Raw genomic sequence first — 12789 nt, forward strand, 5'->3', positions numbered from 1 at the left:
CTATTGTCTGATACTGGGGCGTCGTATAGGTCCCAAGCGTCTTGGTCATCTTGGCTCATGGTGGTATGAGCCGGTGAATGTGACGGAGTCTGTGCCGGTGATATGTGAGTTACAGGTGGAGGAGAGGGTGGCGGAGTTACCTTCTTCACCATTTTTTGTGGTGTTTGTTCTTGAGTTTGGAACTCGAGTCTCCTTTTTCTCCTGATTGGGGGAAGAGTGCTGATTTTCCCTGTCCCACTTTGTATGAAGATCCGCTTTTGTGTGTGGTCTACATCAGTGATCTGTAACTCTTCTTCAAATCTGTGTTTGCGCATTTGAGAGGACCGTGATTGTTCCTCTGTATATGAGCTGGCAGTTGGTTCGGTTGCTGGTCGTTTTGGCACCGAAACTGTGTCTCTGCTTGTTTTCGGCTCCGAGGCAAATTTTTTCTTTTTCGGCATCGAGCTTTCTCGGCGTCGATCTTCCTCGGTGCAGCTGTCTCTGCGCCGAGCAGCTTCGGTTCCGCTGTCTCGGCGTCGATCTTTTTCGGCAGCACTTTCTCGGTCCCGAGATTGCTGCGTGCCTGTGTCTCGACCCGAGTCGGACGATCTCGGCACCAGTTCGGGCTTTTTCGGTGCCGATGGACGGCCACCTACTTTATGGGTTGAGCCATGACCTGTTGGCAGTGGCGTCCCCTGGGCCTTGTCTGTTTTCTTGTGTGGTGCTTGCTTCGACGTCTTACTCACGGTTTCTTCGACGTCGAATTCCTCCGAGTCCGATTCATGGATGGAGAAGGCTTCCTCTTCTTCTCCTTGTCCCTCGAACTCTCGGTGTCCTGTCGGCGTGGACGCCATCTGCAATCTTCTGGCTCGCCGGTCACGGAGCGTTTTTCAGGACCGAAAAGCACGACAGGCCTCACACGTTTCTTCCTTGTGCTCGGGCGACAGGCACAAGTTACAGACCAAATGTTGGTCTGCATATGGGTATTTATTGTGGCATTTAGGACAGAATCGGAACGGGGTCCGTTCCATCAGTGTCGATGTTACACACGGTCGGGCCGACCAGGGATCGAAATTACCCCGAAGGGCTACCGGAGCTCTTCACGATTCGGTGTCGATTCTATTCTTACCCGATCCCGAGCGAAACAATACCGACGTAGTTTTCCGAAGTTAAGACTATCTTTCCGTCCCGAAACCCGGAGCGAAAAGGAACACGTCCGAACCCGATGGCGGAAAAAAAACAATCTAACATGGAGTCGACGCCCATGCGCAATGGAACGAAGGAGGAGGAGTCCCTCGGTCTCGGGACTCGAAAAGACTTCTTCGAAGAAAAACAACTTGTAACACTCCGACCCAACACCAGACGGCGGACTATGCACAACATGTGTATCTGCAGCTACACATGCCACCGAACACTTAGTTTCAATTTAAGACTGATGCTTAGTGGCTGTGAGAATCTCTTGCACAGTCCTTGAACCTGTTTGATTGGTCTTGACCTGTGTTTCCACCTGAGTTTCCGCATCACTGGGGCAATAATGTTCGCAAGGACTTCAGGTATTTCAACCCCCTTTGCCCAAGCTGGTCTCTTTTTCTGGCGAGAAATTGGGGGACTCTTGGCCTTCCCAGAAGGCATGTTTAGCCGGCCTGGCCGGGTTGTCCAGCTACCAGTCAGGGGCAGGGGTCAGAGGTCAGGCTCCTATAGGATCTAGCAACCTCCTGTGAACGCTAGGTGCTCCTATATGTGCCCGAAGAGTGCTGCTTATTGCTTTATAGCTATGTTATTGTGTTTAAGTGCTTTGCAGGGTGGAGCGCAAAATGTCCCTCCAGAGGCGAAGCCCCTGTTGATGTGTTTGCTGATTTAACTAAGTCGCAAGAAGACAAGCAACAATGCTGCAGTTTGAGGGTAATACAACTCCTGATGGGACGTGGTGATCAAAGGACAGTGGGTCGGGAAGGAATGGGGTGACAGCGAGCGGGTCTCACTGGGGTTCCACAAACCGCACCCAGACCTAGCAGGGCCGCTTTGGTGAAAGACCCCACGGGGCACACTCAGCAGCAGCCGACTATAGCTGCCGCGCATGTGAGCACCCCCTATGGACAGGAACTTCGACCCTGGGACTGCCTTACTTCCTTACTTCCTCACAGGCTCAGGGTGGTTGAAGGAGGTAAGAGGCAGAGGGCAGGAAGCCAAAGGCTAAAGACTACCCCCCTTAGTTTGCGTCGTTGTCGCTGCCTTTTTTCTTTTTACTGACAGGCAGGCAGAGAAGTGAGCTGCCGGAGGGAGAGGTAGCAGTAATCTAACAGTAAGCAGGCTGGCAGGCAGATGCAGCAAGGGCCCAGAGCCCAAGGCCCAGGCCCAGAGGCCTTTACTCGTGTACTGGCGTAATGGTGCACTGGTGAGTGGGGATGCAAGAGGCAAAGCTGGCAAAAGCAGCTGGCAGTGGCAGCAGTACCTCAAGCAGGTCTAGTAGTCCGGTCAGGTGATGAGGAGAGCTGGCGGTGACACAGCTCGGCACAGCTTCCACTCCGTGGCTCCTGCCTGTTTGGACAGCAGCTACAGTGCCTGGGAGAGGTATGGGTGGCGCGGGTAGCAGAAGCCAAAGGAGCTCAGGAATGGGACATTAAGCATAGGGCCTGGGGGTGGGAGAGGATGGGGGGAAAGCTTCACCTCAGTCCCTATTTCAGCCTTCCCCTGCAATCCCGTCTTGGTCGGCTCAGTCTGCTCCTCCCTACTTCTTGCCCCACCGGAGCGCTTCAGCGTCCCCAATGCTCAGCATGCTGCGTCACATCCGTTTCCTGTCAGTAAGCAACAATCAGAATAATAGAAACCATGTTACACCACAGGCATGTGAGTGAATATTAGAAATTCCCTTCCCCGTACTAATAAAAAATCACCACCTCTCCACAACTGCCACTCATCTGGTATGTTCGCTCAATAACAATGTCTGCAAGAACATGCCCCAGCCGCTGGTCCCCTTCCTCCCATTAAGATGCTCAGTGAGCCTTTGCTCCCGCCTTCAGTGTACTAATAAAGGCTCATCTAGTACCGTCCCATATCTGAGTCACTATCAGTCTATGGGAAACCAACTGGGGTGTCAGAGTCAGGCGCTTTGAGACAATCAGCCAGGCAATCCCATGCTTTGGCCTTGTCTATCCTCCTGCATTCTCTGTGCTTCTCTCGATACAAAATCCCACTCTCATAACCCACACACCTGGTGAGTTCCTCTCTCCATTTAATCAGCCCAGTGCCCTTTCAGGATTTCTTATTCATGGCGATTTCTCTTTTCACTAGCACCATGGCCAGGTCCACAAACCTGGTGGTCATCCTATGTGTGGTTGGAGGAGGGAACCCCCTAGTAAGCAAGCCAAAGGAGTACATGGGATGGCCCTTAGGATTATATCATTGATATAGTCTGTCACCTCCTCCTAATAGACAACCAAGGGAAGAAGGACCATACCATACCATGTGTAGGAACTCAACTCCCAGCTCTCCACACCTGGGGCATACTGCCCTTGCGGAAGAAGTCTGCTGATCTTGCCAGGGGTGAGGTACTCTCTATGTAAAAAAAAAATAATAATAATAATTTAAATCTTGTGTTCCGAGATATCTTATGAGTGGAAGTCAGTATTGTTGCCCAGACCGCCTGTGTAATCAGAACGGCAAAGGCCTCCTCCCATTTCTACCTGAGGTCCACCAGCGGGGTGACAATGTTTGAGTGCAGGGCTCGGTATAGACACGTCACCGCTCAAATTCGGCCTGTCACAGTGCTGAATATCTGGCAACAGGTGTGTGTGTGTGAGGGGAGGAGGAGTTTGGCCATCCCGGCCCTCCAATGTTTATGTAGTGTCGCCACTAATGCCCTGTGTAGTAGAAAGCGGCCTGCCAGGATCCCGAATGCAGAGGGGAAATCCTGAAAGGGCATACATTTCCCCCTCTCATATCGGTCTCCCACCTGTGACACTACATATTGGAACCATCCTGACAGACCTCTCAACGCATGTCTTGGGGCTAATCGTTAGAGTACCAACAATGGAAGGTCAGATGAGAAGGGCATGTTAGTACGGGTGCGCTAAAGGGTGCGCTGCCAGCAATGACAGACCACTTACAAATTAGTGGGAACGTATCAAAACCATTGTCTGGGGTTCGGTAGCACTTGAAATAGCTTGGGGGAAGTCAGGATCCCTCTCCACTATTCCCCGCTAGATAGTAAGATTCAAAGCCGCAAGGTCCCCCTTGTTTATCTGGCATTGCAACTTAGTGAGCGCAACTCGGCACCTGCCTGAATCCCACACAAGCTCAACTAACAATGAATCCAAATCCTGAAAGTCAGCAGGGTATAAAAATGGACAATTTGTTGAAAAAATATTATAATCTAGTCATCGCCACCATTTTAACCACCACTATTTTCCCAGCCCCAGACACCAGTAGGTTTCTCCAAAAATGTACACAGGCCTGGAATCCATTGAGGGCAGCCCCTATGATTCTGTCCAGCAGATCCTCCGGGTCATGGTAAATCTTGACTCCCAAATACTTCAGGCAGGACTCCACCCATGTCAATCCCCGTAGTTCGTGCAGCGGGGGTATTCCCTGTTGAGTAGGAATAAATGCAATTTCTGCCAGTTAATACTGATGCCTGAAATGGCTCCATAATGTTCTAATACATATATTGCTTCCGGAAAGTCTTCAGTCACATCTCTCAAAAACAGGAGCATGTCATCTGCATAAAGACCAGCATGATGTAACCTGTCCCGTATGTCCAACCCTAGGTATGCTGCTCCAGACCAAGCATAATTATCAAGGGATTCAGCTGATATTGCAAATAACAGGGGGGAGAGTGGACACCCTTGCCTCATGCCCCTTCCCACAGCATAGCTGATAATCACCTACTGATCCTTACCCGCATCGTAGGTGCTGCATCTAGCAACCTTGTCCAATTGATGAATTCCCCATCCAAGCCCATCTCCAACATCACTTGATGAGGGAAGTCCCACTGGAGGTCAAAAACCGTCTCCATATCAATCGATACTACTGCTGTTCTCTGTTTGACAGGGAACTCTGCTTCTAGCATTGAGAGAAGCCGTAGGATATTAAGCGCTGTACTTCTGCCAGGTATGAACTTATGGTGTATTCGTATGCCCAAAAGTGGGACGTGACGGGATGCCAATAATGTTTATCATGGAAAGGGGCCGGTAGGACTTAACATCATGAGGGGGGGCTTCCTGCCTTGAGGAGCGGGACAACCAGCGCCTCCCCTGTGGAAGGAAGTATGTACCCTCAGTCACGAGCCACCACATAGAGAGCAACTAATTTAGGAGCCAAGGCTTCTGTATAGATTCCCAGGACCTTACCTCGTGCGGTGCGCACTTCCTGAAGTGTGATGGCTTGGCCTAGTGCCTTTGCCTCCATTGTGAGTTGGAAGCACAAAGGGGTCCAGAAAGTCATTCAAAATTCATGACAAAAGCTCCGGTGGGATCGCATAAAGTGACCTATAGTAACGTGCAAACCTACTATTTATTCCTTTTTGAGTGAACAGGCGGTCCCCTGATTCCAAAGCTATCTCCAATATCACGGGGCCCTGGTTCGTGGCATTTACCAGTCAGGCCCAAAGAGTCCCCACATTGTCTCATTCGGCATGGGTACGAACAATATACTCCTGGTAATCTAAGCACTGAAGACTCTCGGTGTGTATGCTAGTTGTTCCTTGGCATCCAGTAGCGGCTGTTTGGGGTTTGGGTTCCCAGGTCTAACCACTTCCAGCTCCAACAACAACTTCTCACAGGTTTCGACCTCCCCCATCAGTGTTTGCCAAACTCCCATGACTCCGGCAATACCTCTTTCCCTGATCACAGACTTAAACTCATTTCCCTGATCACAGACTTAAACTCATCTCACTCGATCAGAGGTGAGATGGTCATGGCTTTGTTTTTCTCAAAATAAGTGTGTATGGCATCGCCAATATTGTGGAGATTGACAGGATCCCTCCAGCGATTCCACCTTGAGACACCTTCCGCTCATTGTGCCACTGGAGGGTTATTAAGACCAGGTTGTAATCCAGTATTGTTTGGCATTGGTACTAAATACTTTGGATTGTCCTGTGCACTTCATGGGAGCACAGGAAAATATCCAGGATCACATGAAGCTTGTGCATGCCAGGATAAAAGGAATAGTCTCTAATGGTGCAGCAGCCTCCATGAGTCCACTAATCTCCACCCTTGCTGCCAAGACAGGAAATGCATTTATCCCCCATGCCAGTCAGTGGACAGGTGAGTCAACCAGTGGTGGGTGGGATCTGTCAAGGTTCGGGTCTACCACACAATTAAAGTCCTCACCCGGTAATATGTTCTGCATAATATACGGAGCCAGAACCCTAGACAGGCCTGCCAGGTATCCCCCATGGTCCATGTTAGGGGCATACTGCCCAACTACAGTCAGATCACTGCCCTCCAGGCATCCAGTCACCGCTATCTATCTCTGTCGGAAGGAAGGGTGGAAATACAGCTAGAAGGCTTTGTTCGTTGCTGAATTTTGGCGTTATTGAAGATATATGTGAATAGTGACAGCACAACCACATGTATACTGTTACATATTATGTCCTTCAGTCTGATTAGATTCTCCGTTCCCTAGGTTGACTGGTGGCAGGATGGTGATTTCCTTTCTTTCTCTCTTCTTTCCACAGGTACTCAGATTGACGCCCGCCAGCACCCTCAGGAGAAGTAAACACAATGCTGTAAGTACTTATCCACTTTCTGTCACTCTGCAACACCATCATTACACACTAGGTAGTGTTATTCCTGCTGTGGGAAAGGCTTTATAAGTGTTGCGCTCCCTTTTAGTGCAGGATCTGAAACAAAAACCATGCAATCCAAGTAATAATATGGAAACCAATATGGTTTAGGGTGCAGCTGTGACCCCCGGTTGTGACTCCCTTCATGGCTCTGGGCATGTGTCTGTGTTCCGTGCAGCAACCCCAAAAGTCCTGTACCTCCCCACAGGCTAAAGTGTGCTGAATGGTAAGGGAGGAAGAGAGAGGCGGAGGAAGAGAGAGGCAGAGGAAGAGGGAGAGAGAGAAAAACCCAAATAAACGGACAAACACAAAAAACCAATGTGATTTCAACAGCTGGGCCCGACCCACTCACCAACGCCACCATTTTATCAGGTAGCGGCAGGCTCCACCACTCTTCTGACCACTTTTCTCCCTCCTCTATCTGATCAGCATCTCCCGTCCCGCCTTGTTCACTCAGCTCACTATTTCTGGAAGGATGTGGGCTGTAACTTCCTCGGGTTTCCTCTTTGTAGCACTCTCTCGGGACAGCCTTTTAATTCCTCCTCTCTGTAGTATTCTTCTCCTTCCCACGCGTTTCCTGCTTCTGGATCCTTTCTTTCCTTTTCCCATCCCTCTTCCTTTTGACCTTTTCTATTCCTCCAATGAGTATCGTCCGTCAGGGAAACAATTCAGAGTTTGCGGCCCTGAAAACAAAGTCCCTTATTACTGTTGTTGTTCCTTTGTACCGTTCTTTGTCAGCCGCAACTCATTTAGTGCCTTTTTTTATTTTTTTGTTTTTTTCCTAAGTACCACTCAGGCCGGAAGATAGAAGAGGAGTCTGCAGCTAAGCCTGAGGACACATAAGGTAAGGAGGGGGGTGGGTCGGATTTTCTTCACAATCTCCATTCAGGGTCAATCAGTTTGAGTGTGTTCTGGAAAGGTACCCCTGGGTGAATCCAAAATACGACTCCCACCTAGCAAACGCTGGGTAAGATGTAGCATACACTTGGCCCCTCAATCTCTTACAGATTGAATCTCTTGCAGTGGCAGTGAGGTGGGTCTCCTGCAGAAGAGCTATGTGTGTCCCTCTCCATCTCAGATAGGAGTATCACTTGTACCTTTTGGTCATGTTGTTAAGTCCCCTGACATTCCAGCGGATAAAGGTATTAGCTAGGGAAGACGCCATGAAGGGATATCGCTATAGTGCTCTTTCCAACAGGGCAGGAGTAGTTAAGGTGCTCGGGGACCAGCGGATAGGGATCGTCTCCTTCCGTTAGTGGCTCTCCAAATCATAAATCCCCCATAACCACATTGCAAATACTCACCAACCCCAGGGCAAGAAGAACAAAACGACTCCCTATCCAAACCAAGCACCCAACATTCAACTTGCATGTAACCAACATGCTCATATAGCAACATTGAGGGGGTGGCGAGGGGGTTGTGCCAGCTTCGGCTGCACACTATCCAATGCATTCAAGGATAATATGAAGCCCACAGTCGACCCAGCAAGCATAACACAGGACATTAGGGAACAGTTTCCCTGCACAAAAGCAATTTACATATGGTCCAGCTCCTAAGCAACAGCTATAATACAATTAGATGATTTCATCTGAGGTGCCAGGCGTGACCAGGGGGAGCAACGCCATCGAGCTGTGGGATGAAAGTGTTTTAATACTAGATAGATAGAATGCTAGATAGTATGTAGTGGATAGAAAGTAGAATGTAGAATTCTGTGTGGGAGATCGAAGTCAGTTGGGAGAGGAGGCTTTGCTGATCGGACGCTGTCGGTGAGCCTTTATTATTGATGCTTCTTGAAATAAAAGAAACGCAAAGAAAATCTGCAAGTGTGTACATCTTTAATTACAACAATTTGGCGACGAGTGTTGTTTAGGCTCATCGACTATTCTATATTGAGGTTCCGGTGGAGGAAAGTTTTGGCAAATGTTACCACGGCGTTTTTATTTTCAAAGTACTCACCGCTGTTCAAAAAGGTACTGTAGCTGTGGGATTCGAAAATTTCCTCATTCCTTATTAATTTATCGTCGCTCCAAGCACTCATTAACGAAGTGTACTAGTTTCCTAGCAACGGTTGCTAGTCACGCTGGAGTACTGCTCGTGTAATTGTATTGTGCCCAATCTCCAATGAAAACAGATATAACGCGGTGACATAAACAATGGCCATTTTGGATTGGGCAAATTGAGTGAAACAAGGGCAAATTCCTAATAAAAGTACTCATCAACGGCGGCCATTTTGTATGTCGATTTGGATATACATTGCTTTCAATTGACCAAGGAGTATACAGTAGCCATTTTAATTTTGCATGAGAGTTTCACATTCTTGAAGAACGTTTTGGACACTGTGGAATACATTAAAAAAAAAAAAAAAAAATATATATATATATATATATATATATATATATATAAATAAATAATTAAAGGAATAAATAAACTATGGCTCATAATAATTTTATTAACCAACCTGCGTTGTTTTTAAATAATCCTGGCAAACCTGCAATGAAATGGAGAAATTGGCATAGAGCATTTGAAAATTACTTGGTGGCAATTGATGGAATTTTTTTTGATCCAGAACGGAAAAAAGCATTGATGTTTGGCCTATTAGGCAATACAGGTCAAGAAATCTTTGATAATCTACCGGAGTATGAATCGCCTCCTGGACAATTTATTCCATTGAACGAGTATGAGGAAGCAGTTAAACGTATGGAAAAACAATTCACGGAGGAGCCCAATGTAATGGTGGAGAGGCACAGTTTCTTCAAACGGAAGCAAATGGAGAATGAAAGCGTAGAGGAGTACATCGCTTCTTTGAGAGTCTTAGCTTCTTCATGAAAATTTAATGAGATGACAGATACCTATATTCGAGATCAATTTGTATTTCAATGTTATTAAAAAAAAATACAAGAAAGGTTGTTGGCATGCAGAAATCCAACATTACAAGAAGTTGTTGACATAGCCAAAGGAATTGAGAGATCGCTACTGTCCACTAAAGCTTTAACATCTGTAGATGTTTCTAATACAGATGTATATATGGTACAGGATCAAAAGACTAAAGACAAAGATAGCAAGTACTATGGAAGGAAAAGTATACAATGTTACAGATGTGGGTCAAAATCACATTTGGGTAATAATCCCAAATGTCCAGCGTTAGGAAAAAAATGTATTAAATGTAAAAAAAAAAGTTGGTCATTTTGCTGTTGTATGTAGAAGTACAAAAGAGGGCAACCAAATTAGAATTAATACAGTTGATAATTTTGATGAAGAAATGTGTGCAAATATTGTCCTAACTGTAGAAGATGATGGTTGTAGGAAAATGATGAACAGATATAAAGCACCACTTGCTTGTGTTAGTATTGGAGGGAAAGAATTGGAGGTCATGGCAGATTCTGGTTCTCCCATTACTATATTAGATAAGGACAAATTTGAGAAAGTTTGGAAAAACATGAAATTATAAAAGAGTGATGTAAACCCAAAGGCGTTTGGAGAGTTTGATATTAACATGGTGGGATATTTTTGTGACACTTTGAAATTTAAAAGGCGCAGCATTGATACTAAGATATATGTTGCTGAAAATGGCAGGAACATTGTTGGTTGGCAGGATTTGGGTAGACTGGGAATAATTTTGAAACCAGGATCAACTAATCCAATCATTCTAGGTGATATACCATGTTCAGATGTCAATAGCGTTGAGGATACTGATATGTATTTGACTCTTGAAAAGGTGTTGACTGATAATCAGGATGTATTTGCGAATCATATTGGATGTGTGAAGGGATTTGAACACGAAATTAAGTTGAAAGCAACAGCTACACCTGTCATTCATAAAGTGCGTCCTGTTCCACTGTCAGTTAGAAAGGAGTTAAAAGATTTATTAAAGAAATTGTGTGATGAAGGTGTGATTGAACGCACAGATTCTTCTGAGTGGGTGTCGGCTATTGTAGTTACAAAAAAGAAAACTGGTGATATACGGCTATGTGCTGACTTGAGATCCTTGAACAGGAATATTGTAGTAGATTGTCACCCATTGCCCAGGATACAAGAAATTCTAGCAGCTACTAATGGTTCAAGATATTTTTCGTTGATTGACCTTAAGTCAGCATATCATCAAGTCAAATTGTGTGAATCATCAAAAGATTATACCACTTTCGTAACACCATTTGGAGCGTACAGATATGTACGCTTACCTTTTGGACTTGCATCAGCCGCTAGTGTATTTCAAAAGCTGATGGATTTTCTTTTTCAAGATATGGATGGTATTGTGAAATTTCAGGATGATATTTTGGTGCATGGGAAAACATCTTCTGAACACAATGTCATTTTGAATAAAGTGTTAAGTATTTTAAGAGAAAGAGGGATGACAGTGAGTAGATCGAAATGTAAGTTCTTGTGTACAGAAATAGAGTATTTGGGACACACTTTATCGGCTGATGGTATAAAACCAAAGGAGGATTTACTTAAAGCAATTCGTGAAGTGCCCAGACCTAAGGATAAGGATACTCTTAAATCTTTTCTTGGGTTAAGTGAGTACTATTCTAGGTTCATTGTGGATTATGCTGGCATGGTTGAACCTCTTAGAAAACTGCTAAGAAAGAAAGTAAAATTTGAATGGTCACATGAGCAAGAAACTGCATTTATAAATGTAACAAATGCCATATTGAAAGCACCAGCTTTGCAACCTTATGATACTAAAGGACGCAACAGAATCACGGTTGATGCTAGTGCAACAGGTATAGGAGCTGTGTTTACTCAGATAGTGTCTGGAAAGGAAGTTACAGTAGCTTTTGTTTCTAGAATGCTTCGGAAATCGGAATGTTTTTACAGTACCATCGAGAGGCATTGGCTTGCGTTTGGGCTGTGGAGAAATTGAAGACATATCTTTGGGGCAATGAGATTGAGTTAGTAACTGATCATAAACCATTGGTATACATGATGGATGGGAGGAGTAATACGAAGGCATCTTCTAGATTGATCAGATTATTATCTAAGTTACAAGAATATAACTTTGTGATAAAACACGTTTCTGGTGGTCTGAATAGACGTGCTGATTGTCTATCCAGGTTACCTTTGGAAGATGATGATCACAGAAAACTTTTGGATGATGAATGTATAGTGGCATATATGGATGTTTTAGAACATTGTGATGGTGCGAAATCTGCTGAGGAGTGGTGCAAAGCTTCTGAAAGTGATTCAGTATTACAACAAGTAATGAAATATGTCACTGAAGGGTGGCCTCCTAGCAAAAATGTAGGTAATGTATTAAAGAATTTTTCACAAGTAGCTGATGAATTGAGTATTGAATGTGGAATTTTAATGAGACATGATTTGTACGTTCCACCACAAGCTTTAAAGAAAAGGTTGATTGAGTTGGCCCATAAAGGACATCCTGGTACTAGTCTCACAAAGAAAGCTTTAAGATCATATTATTGGTGGCCTGGGCTTGACAATGATGTTAATTTGTATCTAGATAACTGTGTGGAGTGTATTAGATCTGACAAACATTGGAAACTGAGCAAAAAGGAGTTAAAACCTGTTTTGATACCTGATGCACCATGGGAGAAAATAGCTATAGATATTTCAGGAGCATTTACTTTACTTGAATCAGATATGCGTTATTTAATTGTCGTCACAGATTATTACTCTAAGTTGATTCACTGGGAATTTTTAAGTAATGTTAGTACTGAAACGGTTATTGAATTTTTAAGAAAAATATTTGCAATTGAAGGTTTACCCAGAATTTTGGTATCTGACAATGGCACACAATTAACTTCACAGAAAATGTGTGAATTTTTGGAATGTCATGGTATTCGACAAGAAAAAAGTCCTCTTTACAATCCTTCATCGAATGGTCAAGTGGAACGCATGTATAGATTTATGAAAGAAGGTATTCAATTAGCATTAGCATCCAAATTAGATGTATATGAATTTTTACGGGAGAAAGTGTATGGGTATAATTGTACTACAAATTCTACAACTGGATTTTCACTTTTCCTTTTGATGAGAGGCAGGAAGGAGAAAACTTTACTCACTCCTAA

This window comes from Pleurodeles waltl, chromosome 3_1 (genome assembly GCF_031143425.1).
Source record: "Pleurodeles waltl isolate 20211129_DDA chromosome 3_1, aPleWal1.hap1.20221129, whole genome shotgun sequence".
NCBI classification, from domain to species: Eukaryota; Metazoa; Chordata; class Amphibia; order Caudata; family Salamandridae; genus Pleurodeles; species Pleurodeles waltl.